The following is a 12,386-nucleotide window of genomic DNA, read 5'->3' as shown; positions in this document are numbered from 1 at the left end:
TCCTTTTTGATTTAATGTAGCGCATTCATATAGAACAGTAAACAGTCAGTTTCACCGAACTCCTTTAGTAGGTGTCCTACATCACTTTTTAATGGACACCCTGCAGCCAATCAGAATCGAGTATCATGGTAATCACCCAGACCATGGTATAATACTGTTTATCAGACACTGTTGCTATGGTCCCATGTACCACCTTTAAGAGTATTTACTGTATTGACAGTACTGCACTGTATGCATGCAGGCCCTTGGAACTGCTTGTCTATATATATATATTTATATATAGTACAGGCCAAAAGTTTGGACACACCTTCTCATTCAATGTGTTTCTTTATTTTCATGACTATTTACATTGTAGATTCTCACTGAAGGCATCAAAACTATGAATGAACACATATGGAATTATGTACTTAACAAAAAAGTGCATTGAATGAGAAGGTGTGTCCAAACTTTTGGCCTGTACTGTACTTGTACCACATTGGTCTGTAGTATTCTCTCTACTACTGCAGTACTTTTACAGGGATGTATTTATATGTAGTACCATAATGAAACATGTATCACCTATTTTGCACTACAATATTTAATGATTGTACGAACAATGACCCAGTGAAACTATGGGTAGCTTGTGTGTTGGTGATCTAAAGTAACGTTTCAGTGGTATTTCACCATAAATTAGTTTTTTGAACCAATGATTGTGCAAGATTTATTTAAAGATATGAATGCAAAATGCAATGTTTTGAACATTAGACAGCCTGTGTTACAAGTGATGACCGTTTTGAGTTTTGTGTCTAGAGTTTTGAAAAATGACGTCAAGGTTCTGAAATTGAAGTGATTGTAAAAAACTGTAAAACATGTTTACAGATTTTATTAGTTTCATTTCTATGTTTTTATCTCACACACTCACCCCACTTTTTAAATGACATTTTATGTATTTATTTTAGGGTTAGGGTTCATAATGCTTAATGAATAAACACTTAAATTCAGTTTGTACTCTCAACACATGCCATCCTCTGTTATAATGAAAACATACTTTAGATTTAAAAACAACTCTATTGCATGTGTTATTACATGTTAACTGTCAGAAGTTCCATTCATTATTTCCTAGATGTGGTAATGTTGGGCCTCTCTGGGGGTTTCCTGTTTAAAGTTTACTTTCACTTCCCAAGGATTGTGTCGCAGCTTTTCCTCTCCGTGTGAAGCTCTAGCTGAAGGTAATTGAACTCTAATTTCTGTAATGTTTGACTGGTGAACTCAAGCTGGGGTTAGTTTAGTTTAGTTTACTTTAGTTTACTTTAGTTTAGTTTAACAGCAGAAAGCTGCAGAGAAACCAACACATCTGGACGTGTGATTCATTAAAACTGGCGTCTTCTCAAAGATCTGCCGCCATGTTGTTACTGTCTTATAGATCCTTTATTTCTGTCTTATAGATGTGTGTGTGTGTGTGTGTGTGTGTGTGTGTGTGTGTGTGTGTGTGTGTGTGTGTGTGTGTGTGTGTGTGTGTGTGGTGTGTGTGTGTGCTCTTGTTTAACTATATTCATGGGGTCCAAAAACCAGGAGTCCAGTATACTTGTGGGGTCCGGACAGCTTTGTGGGGCCGAAATGCTGGACCCCACAAGGTTAAAGGGCTGTTTGAGGGTTAAGAATTGGTTTTAGGATTAGGGATATAATTAGGTTATGGTTAGGTTGAGGTCAAGGGTTAAGGTTAGGCATTTAGTTGTGATGGTTAAGGTGAGGGTAAGGGTTAAGGTTAGACATTTAGTTGTGGGAATGCATTATGTCAATGACAGGTCCCCACAAAGATAGTGAAACACAGTGTGTGTGTGTGTGTGTGTGTGTGTGTGTGTGTGTGTGTGTGTGTGTGTGTGTGTGTGTGTGTGTGTGTGTGTGTGTGTGTGTGTGTGTGTGTGTGTGTGTGTCCGTGTGACCATCGAAGGACCATCATGTAGTTGCAGAAAATGACGTTTTGACTTTTTTTATTTTTTTTTATTTTATTAGTTTATTTGTCAGGGACCATGCACAATTCAGGCCCTGTTACAGAGTTAGCTATACAACTAATTTACATCTGTGGTCCCTGGGCAAGGGGGATAAAAAGACAATATAGACAATACAGACAATACATATCAAAACAGATAAAAACTTAACAAACATGTGACAAGCATTACTCATATATAAACCAAAATACAAAATATACATTCCATGTTATATAAAGGTCAATGATGACATAGTTGATTCGCCTTCAGCCAAGTCTTTAAGGACATTTTAAAACTGCTGAAACTTGCACAATCTCTAATGTGAAGTGGAATTAAGTTCCACTTTTCTACTACAGTAAATAGTAGTTGCAGAAAATTACGTTTTTACTTCCCGTGGCCAGTCAGTGAAAGCAGTATTAACCTCTATACAGGGGCAGATTATGTGTTAGTTTGCACTTAGCAAAGATGCACAGATGCTATTTGATTTTTTACAACCATAACATACATGAATTAACCTCTGCTTTCTCATCTAATGCATCCCACTCCTCTGTTATGGAGTGGCGGACATTTCAGTAGATTTATTCACGATCCATATTTTGCCGTAATCTAATGACACGAAAAAAAAAAAGTAATCCACAGCGATCAGTAGATCCACAAATGGAGTCACGGTGTATCCAGCAAGGCCTATACGAGCGTCACATTCACCAGCCAGCTCCAAACAAGTGAACGAGGCCTCTCCACTTCACCGTTTAAACAAAGTGGAATAAACGTATAAAAGTCCAAATCTTGGAAAAAACCCAAGTCCCATCTATCCAATCACCTGCTCTGCCGGGGGCCGCAACTGACCTACGAGCAGGTGAACTGTGTCTGCAGCATGGCACTTCGGGTGGCTGGAGTTTCTGACCTGGTCCCTCTGTCTCAGACTCCCTCCTATCTGAGCGAGATGGTTGTGAGGCTGTGAGGATATCTTGGTCACGTTGTTCTTTGAACCGTTGTATTTCGCGTCTGTGCTCCATTTTACTACTTTGCTACTTTCTTTTGGTCATTTTGCCAGCAATAGCAGTGACATAAATGAAAATGATTGACATGAATTGACCGAATCCGAATTAAATTAAAGAAATAAAATCCTGACTTAGACCTCTATCTTTCAAGTGTCCTGAGATAACTTCTCTTAGTGATTGGACACTTAAAAGGAAATTATCTGAATTCAATTTTTAATTGATTGACAGCCCAAAAACAACCGGTCATTGCGTTCCTTAAACCAGCGAGTTTTAGAAGTGCCTAGATCAAGGTATAAAAGGTGGGGTGATCGGGCATTTGCAGTTGCTGCCCTGAGACTTTGGAACAAGTTACCCCCTGATATTCGCACTATCACAGATGTAGCTCTTTTTAGGTCCAAACTCAAAACGTATCTGTTTCGTCTGGCCTTTAATACGTAGCAGTGGTGTGACAATTTCATTCTTTTGCTTCTGTGTAACCTTTTGTGATTTTACTGTTTTCTATGTTCATTCTTTCTATTGTATGACATGTGTTTCTGATGTTAAGCACTTTGGATACCTGCTGGTTTTTGTAAAGTGCTATATAAATAAATTTTGATTGATTGATTGAAATATGAATATATAATGAGTAAATTCCAACCATACATTTGATCAGAGGAAGCTGTGCGTGAGAGTGATGTAATGCCCCCACCCCCCTCTTTTCAGGGTGGAGCCTGCTGGAGTCAGATGGTTGACACCAGGTCCATGGAGGTGTAAGTCTGTTTTATATTTCATTTATGGAACTGTGACATCACTCATTCAACCCTCTGATGTCATCATCAAAGTGCTGATTGGTTAATAACTGCAGCTGTGTTGTTTCTTGTTCTCTCCGTCAGATTCCTGTCAACTCACACTGGACACAAACACAGTGAACAGAAAACTCAAACTGTCTGACAACAACAGGAAGGTGACATATGTGAAGAAGGAGCAGCCATATCCTGATCATCCAGAGAGGTTTGACTCCTGGCCTCAGCTGCTGTGTAGAGATGGTCTGACTGGTCGCTGTTACTGGGAGGTTGAGAGGAGAGGAGGGGTTGTTATATCAGTGAGTTACAGAGGAATCAGCAGGAAAGGAAACCGTGATGACTGTGTTTGGATGGAATGATCAGTCCTGGAGTCTGAGGTGCTCTGATTGTCGTTACTCTGTCACAATTACAGAGAAATCCATCTCCTCCTCTGTCTCTGGTAGAGTAGCAGTGTATGTGGACTGTCCTGCTGGCTCTCTGTCCTTCTACACAGTCTCCTCTGACTCACTGATCCACCTCTACACCTTCAACACCACATTCACTCAGCCTCTCTATCCTGGGTTTGGGTTCTTGTCTCCTGGTTCCTCAGTGTCTCTGTAGGACGGAGAGTCTCCTCCCGTTTCTCACTGCTGATCAGTTGAGTCTGTACAGGATAACACTTACAGAAATATGTCAGCTTATTGTTATGAACTAATGAATGAACTTTGTATAAAATAGTGCTGGAGCAGCATAAAACCTTTCAGACCTGACAACGCCACCTCCTATTGAGGGTTAGGAGGAACCCTTACTATGTTATGTCGTGTGACCAACTCTAGTTCTCCCCTAACAGGAACAATTAACAGGAGGCAAATATTGTACAAAAATAAGTTTGGTTTTATTACAAAAAGTTTAAAAGAATTCCAATTAAAATAGCAAGGGCAGATTAATAAAATAATAAATTAGATGGCAGATACATGTGGTCTTACTCTCCTCAAAGTAGGAAGGTCGGGTCAGCATGCGCACACTACTCTGGGAGACGACTGTGTGAGAAAGAAAGAGGAGACAGAATGCAAAATAAAACTAAATATCATGCAAGTCACTACAAAATCTACAGTGTTGAGGTTACATACACACTGCAACAGTGTGTCACCCAGTGCAGTCTCACCACGAGGAGGCAGTGTGTCGACACGGACCCAGCCTTGTACAGGATCAAGCTGTGAACATACATTAATCGAGGAGAGAAACCTATGTCAAAACTTCCATATCTATCTATCTATCTATCGACCACTTGTAAATGAAATCACAAAAAAATTAATCAACCAAAGCAAATAACCAAAAGAAACAAAATGGTAAAATAACCGTAGAAAACAGTGACTGGACTGGTCCCCCTTTGAGAAAAAACAAACACCACATTAGTGGCCAGTCACAAAGTTACAAAGTGTCTTGCAAATAATTTATTAGCACATTAATAAAAAGAATAAAATATAAGCCTACTTTGCAAGGACACAAACTCCTATAGCACAGTTAATGCGGGAGGGGGAGTATTTTCCGGAGCTCCACAGCCACAGCAGCTCATTAGTCACGTCATTAGTCACGTCAGTGGTAAACTGAAACATACAAAGAAACTTAACTTTAAAGAAACTACAAGTTGAAACACATTCTATAAAAGTAGCGCATGGCTTGCGGTGGCATAAGCAACGCAAAAGGATAACATTTAGCCAAAACGTTAATTGCTACCACATATGGCTAAAACAGCTGATAGGCATTACCATCAATTTGCCCCAGTTCACTCCGTGAAGGTCGAGAGCTTGCACCTGGCTATCAACCTAGTGGGACCAAAATCATAAATCAACCATAAGCTGTACTTGTGATTGCTCCCCAAATTACCACAACCAAACATTTTTGTACCTGGAGAATCAGGAGAATCCACACAAACGCATTGCGCTCAGTGAGAGGTAAGGGACTAATGAATGAACCTGGTGAGCTTTTTATCACTTCCAGATTGGCAACAGGTCACATGACCACATGCCCAAATCAGCTGGTTTCCCACATAATGGAGAATGACTGAACAGATTCCTTGTGAACATTGTAAACTTCTTCCACTTCCAGTCCTTAAAAAATGGAAGCTGTGATCATGAAATTGTAGAAATGCCGTTGACTTGTGTCATGTTTAGTTTTGAATTGTGTCTCTTTTCACAATTAAAAGCATAAAGTTACTGTGATGTGTTTGTGGTTTTTCTGTTGAACTTTTACACACAATAAGATGTCTCGGTGTCCCAGATGTCTTCCAGGTCGAGCTGCAGCGTGAGAAACCCTCCAATCAGAGCAGTCAAGTACGTAAGTCTTTCACTTTTTCATTTTCATATTGTGTTGAGTTCAGGGAGCAGAGAGTCTGTCTGTTTTCTCTCCACGTTAATTATCTGCTCAGCCAGCTGCTGGAACTTTACTCTGTGCTATTAGTACTTTTACTGCAGTAACATGTCATCAATGTGCAGTGTTGTGTCTAACGCGTTACAGTAACGTAACAACGTTTTCAGGTAAAAAGTAGTGTAACGCGCTACTACTGAAAATGTGGTAAAGAAACAGTTCCTTTTTTCAGTTGGGCGCAACGTTACTTTTCCCAGGGACAGATTTGACAGCGACACTGCCTTCTCAGCTGCGTGCTCACAAACTCCACACGGTACGTGACAGAGGCTGGTAGCAGAGCAATAATGGCAAGCGAGAAGCAGCCAACGCTAACTTTTGAGAGCGTTTTAAGCTTCGTGGCTTTTTACTGGACGGTGCTCTGAGCGGAGAGCTACGTGACACATGCCACTACATCGCTGAGGACTGGCGGTTAAATCGGCCGTCCAAACAGAGCATGCGAGGCAGACACAAAGCTGACAACCTCACAGATGGATGCGATGGAGATGGTCTCATACATACACGTAGCGGACCCCTGTGGACTTGAGTAGGTTGCACGGACACGCAAGGACTTCCAGAACAGAGGCTGCATGTGTCTACGACGATGCATGGACCATCGTGGCTGCGCGACCAGTACAAGTAGATTCAGACATTACACACACTAACTAACACTTACTTTTTTAAGAAGTAATGAGTAACGAGCAAGCATTACTTTTTAAAAGTAACTTCCCCAACAGTGTCAATGTGACAGAAAAGCTGTTTGATTGGGTCTGTTGGAGGTCTGATTCACTCCCACATTAATATGTTTGTGTTGAAGACTTCACTGTTGGTATCAGTGAGGAAAGGAGACAGAGGGGGGATGGATTTCATAATTTAGGAAACATGTTCAGCTTGTGTAATGAGTAGTCAGTGCCTACAGTCTTTAAAGCTACATTGTGTAAGAATTTCTCCCATCTAGCGGTGAAATTGTATATGACAACCAACTGAATATTACTTTCTAGCCCCTCCCATTACGAGCGCATTTTAACTCCTACGGTGGCCCCAAACATAAGCAAACTAATGTTATTCAAGTATCAGTGCTATTGTTAATATATATATTGTACAAGATTAGTAGTGTAAGGCACATGTTTACAGCGTAGGAGAGAAGCAACGGAGGTTTGTGTTTTTAATATTTCTCTGAGCAGTATGAACAATGTCAATGAAACTGTTGTGTCTGTGTGGTCTGGACCCAAGAGCGGACACCAACTAGAGGTTGAGGGGGCAATGAGTCTTTAACGAAAAGCTCAAGTGAACAGAAATCTTGCAACAAAGGTAGGTGGTGATCCAAATGGGTGGAGGAGTTGAGGAAGACGACACAGGCACCGAACACAGGGTTGTGAGTGGCAGGTAGCGTAGTTGACTTTGACTTGAGCAGAGAGACAACAAAGAATTAACACAAGGAAATCTTCGATCACAAAAAGGTTCACTGGAATACTCGAAAGTTTGGCTGAGAGTAGTTACCACGAGACTGACTGAAAACAAATTGGCGCCGGCTGCCTGGATCTCAGGAGTACTTGTGCTGGAGCTTGATTAGAAGATCACATGCAGCTGCGCTGGAGAGCCAGACGCTCTGGAAAAAGCCATGCCTGCCCACCACACACTCCCACAGACACACACACCCAACACCAAAGAAGGAAACACTACTGCCAGAGTCACGGACAGGCCGTGACAGAAACTGAAATGAGCTCTTAGTATATCCATCGTTTACACTCAGCTGTTCTAGCTTTAGCTAGTCTGTGTTACAACTGCATGACATGAGTTGTTTACGATAATGTTTATGTGACAAGGTAGACAACCATTTTTCATCATTGACGCAAGGAAAAGTATCCTGGACGTCATTGTAGCGTTATGCACAACCATGTTATAGTTAGCCAAGCGAGTAGCAACTATAAAACTTAGAATTTACACAATTAGGCTGAATTACCTGTCGAGAAGAAAGCAAAGTCCCTATTTAAAATCCTTGGCCCTTATGATCTCTTTCCATCTTAGAAAAGCCACTCCAATATTAACTTTGGTTTTGTTGCTTTGCATGTCGAGTTGTCGTTTTAATTATCTTTTTAACTTCCTTGGCGACTCCGTTATCTTTTATCATTTGAGCGACTCAACAAAAAGCAAACGTGCCATTACATCATTTGTGCCGAGGAGCATTCAGTTACTGACCAGCTCAGACACAGGCACACATTTTATAATGTGCACTATTAATTATTTATTGATTCATCTCAGCTATTGGACTGATGATTGCATGTCACCACCACTGCTGCGTTGTTGTTGTTGTTGTTGTTGTTGTTGTTGTTGTTGTTGTTGTTGTTGTTGTTGTTGTTGTTGTTGTTCTGTTTTCTGTATCCTCTACATCTTCAATGTTGTTGGATCTTTGGTGTGGTTTTTGTGGTATTTACTGTTGTCTGTGCTTAATGTTTAATGTGGCTCCCTTGAGTGCAAAACCAATTCCCATCGGGGCAATAAAGGTTTCATTCATTCATTCATTCATTCAATACCAGACAGCAATTAGTATTACTTTGTGTTGCAAGCCAAAGATAAAAAAAAATTAAATAAACAACATATTTTTGTCTAATTCATCTGAGTTTATTAGTTGAGACAGTATTGATATGAGATTTCATTCTATGAGCAGTTCATTTAGACTCTAGTGAGTTCTTCAATAAAGCTGCGCTGTAGACTTTGTATTTTTAGTTACTATATGACAAATTGTTTAAACTGTTAAGTTGATGTTGCAAAAATGTTATTTTAGTAATGTTTTAAAAAAATAAAAAAGATGATTTTTTAACTTTTTGTTGCTTTTGTACAGGTTTTGCTGTGTAACACAGGACCGTGTTAATGGCTAAAACCACTGAACAAATTATATATGCTGCTTGATTGAGTCATGAGCCCTGTCATGCCTCAATAGGAGGGATGATAGCAATAATAAATTTGAGGGAAACAAATGGGTAGAAGTTTTTCCATGTGCTAATCCAGATGCTATGTCCTAAATGTGATAATGTATAATTTTAATAATTTTGTTACTCTTAAGATAAGTGTACAGGGGTCTATATGAAGTGTTAAGCACCTACAGTAGTACATATCAGTCAACTTAGCATGGAAAAATTTAATTTTGTCTGTACCACGGGTGTTATACATTCTTTAAAATTTGCATTGAATTTTCTGTGACAGCTTTAACCAAGATTAGTGGCAACTATGTTAAGTCAGTTGGTCCCAAAAGCAGACGACACACGGGAAATAAGTTTAAGTGATTTAATAAGTAAATATATACAGTAAATAGTGCAAGGGGCAAAGGGGTGTTGTGTCCAGGGGATCCAGTGGTGAGTGGTGGGTGCAGTGTGCTCTCCAGAGCATGCCCAGTTAATGAGTGTCCTTTGTTTGTGGCGCGACCATGTGGTTATGGCGTCCTCCAAAGTCCACAAACAATTCTAACATGAGGCATTTTAACCCAACATTTAGTGGCGTTTGTTTTTTTAAGAATTTACCAACACCACCAAACATTTCGGCACAGAATAAAAAGTCTGTGAGTAGTATTTCCTGTTGCTGGATTCGGTGGTTGAAATGACTGCAGACAGATACATTTGCGACATGGACGTTATTTTCAGGACTGCGTTGAAGCGAGCTGTCCGTCACTGTTCCCGTGGTCAGAACCAGAACCAGAGACGGTAGACTAGGGACATCTGTGTCCATCACTGTTCCCGTGGTCAGAACCAGAGACGGTAGGCTGGGGACATCTGTGTCCTGTCAGTGCTGACAGCAATATGCTAGAGCAACTGACAGATAACATGTCAGGAATCAATGTTTAGTCTTGCTACACGTATCATTACATTTGATCAACGGTGGAAAGTAACTATACCGTATGCCAGGGGTTTTCAAACTTTTTGTGTGTGTGGGCCACAATTTGTAATCAATAATTTTCGTGGACCACCTCATAATACGCATAATAAAATATGTCTACACACAGTCCTACCTGAATTAATCTGCTCCTCTTAATAGGCCTACCAGCACTAAAACTATAACTGGTCATCGCATCAGTACAACAGGTTCGTTAAAAGAAAGTTTACTGTCCACAACGGCTGCCACATATTTAATTTATTCATTTACTCAAGCGCTTGAGGGCATAATCCGGTTCATTTGAACAGCAGGCTTATTTCCATAGCAAATAAATCTATACATAAATAAGAACACTTGGATATAGTCAACATTTCAAAACCTTTGGCAATTTTAGGGGATTATTAATCTTCAGAGCTTTACAAGTCCTCATTAAGTAGGTTATGTTGTGGTTCTAACGGCACTGGACTTGAAAGTCACAGCCAAGTGTCATTAGCCTATTTTAGTAATCACACAATAACTTGACAATTTAATTTAAATTTTATATAAATATACATACTCTTAAGGGGAATTTCCTTGTAAAATGAAGGTTAAAAAACTGTTATTTAATATTTTATTTTGCTTTTCCATAGACCACCTGCAGTACCCTCACAGACGACTAGTGGATTCGAGGGCGACTTCGATTCAATTGTAAGGTGCTTTTAATTGAGTATTTTCATTTTCTCCTACTTATTAGGCTTCTTCTAGTCCACCACAATTCAGAGTCAAGTACGCTATTGTACGTTTTACTTAACTATTTATTTTATAGCTTTAGTTACTTTGCATATTCAGATTAATAATATAAAATAATATGAATAAATGATGATGTATATAGTGGATAAAGATGACACAATTCACAAGCTACCTGCCAAGTCATACTTCTGCTTGTATTTTGGTGAAAGTAACTCAAAAGTAGTGTGAAGCATTACAATTCAGAGACAGTAATACTGTAATATAACTAATTACTCTCAAATGACAGTAACTAGTAATCAATAATGTTTTACATTTCGGAAATAACTTCCCAACACTTGCAAGGAGTAGTCAATGTCTACAGTCCTTAAATCTTTCAGTCAGTAACGGAGCATCGACAGCAGTCCAAATGTAATTTTATTGTGAAAATCTGCTCCTGTTGCAGCCCTTCCTGCCTGCTGCCTGACAGGTGGAGCTGGGACTCATTCCAGGGAACAGCTCACCTGTGTCATCCAACAGGTTAGTCTTGATTGGTCTCTTCAGGGCTTGTTTCTGGCTCTGTAAAATATGTTAAATATGTTTCTACTTCACTTGTTATTTCCTGAGAAAGTTTGGACCACTCTTGTTTTGGAAGATAAATCTCCATGTTGGTGATTTACTGGAATCACACAGCTGATCTTTATTTCTTTTCTCCAGCTGTCAGAAAACAAACGGCGTAAAGTGAGACACAACACAACTCTGATGTTTCTGCCTATGTATTTTTTGACAAAAATTGTCAAAAAATATTCCAAAAGACAATGAAAACTCTGAAAAAAGCAAGAGAAACATAGAAAAAGCAGCTAAAATGTCTGAAAACATAATCAAAAACCTTAAAAAAGGAAGAAGAACTTGTAAAAAGTCCCCCATAAATCCTGCCTATGTGTACATAGTTTTCTCTCCACGTTAGTCATATGGACATTAGTTTAGTTCAAGTTGAATATTGACTGTGTAACAGATAAAAGATGTCATGGAGCTTTATAACATGAGACAGACTGTCAAAAGGACTCTATATTCTTATGCAAGGATGAGAAGATAGTTATGAACTGTCAGTAATAAGTGATTTTCTTTTAATAAGCTTGAAACATTGAACAGTCCAACATGACTACACTGTAATAAATTTCATGTTAGTTTAACTTGGAAATGAAAGTTCACCTGCTGCCTTGAAAATCTAAGTTCACTCAACTTGAAGACTGCCATTGTTTCAACTTAGAAACTTAGAAAGTTAATGAGGTTGATGTAACTACAGTGTTCTTATTTTGTTAAAGTTGTTCTTTTAGTTGATTTAACTTTGTATTACTTGGTTTAACTTCATACTTTAAGTTAAAACAAATAATTTATTTTCTTTAACAATGCAAGAAACTTTCCTTGCCTAGTATAACAGACATACTTTTCTGCTTTATTTCAACTCACAGTTTCAAGTTTAAACAACATAAACACATTTATAACGGAGACAGCATGGGTGCTTGGGTGGGGCCGCCCCAGGGCCCGTGCAAAATAGAGGCCTCTCTACTGAGCTTGCCAGTAGTGAAGTGACACACCGCAGATTAATGGCTGAAGGAAGCCTATTACTGCTCAATGTCTAACACCGTAATACTCCACTTCTTCTTATCAAACGTTACAGT

The 12,386-nt window shown here is 39.3% G+C and overlaps 2 long non-coding RNA genes across 2 annotated transcripts; both read left to right on the top strand.

Moving 5' to 3' along the window:
* The first annotated feature begins 1,149 nt into the window (after positions 1-1,149).
* LOC120546692 lies at positions 1,150-3,884 on the top strand. Its single transcript, XR_005636919.1, has 3 exons — positions 1,150-1,208; positions 3,671-3,717; positions 3,841-3,884. It is a non-coding gene; the product is annotated as an uncharacterized LOC120546692 (long non-coding RNA).
* A 98-nt stretch (positions 3,885-3,982) lies between these two features.
* On the top strand, positions 3,983-11,913 carry LOC120546693. The gene is made up of 4 exons (XR_005636920.1): positions 3,983-6,062; positions 10,629-10,686; positions 11,171-11,244; positions 11,422-11,913. It is a non-coding gene; the product is annotated as an uncharacterized LOC120546693 (long non-coding RNA).
* Positions 11,914-12,386: the final 473 nt, after the last annotated feature.

Source organism: Perca fluviatilis, chromosome 18, assembly GCF_010015445.1.
Source record: "Perca fluviatilis chromosome 18, GENO_Pfluv_1.0, whole genome shotgun sequence".
NCBI lineage: Eukaryota > Metazoa > Chordata > Actinopteri > Perciformes > Percidae > Perca > Perca fluviatilis.
This window is presented reverse-complemented; position numbering and strand designations above follow the sequence as displayed.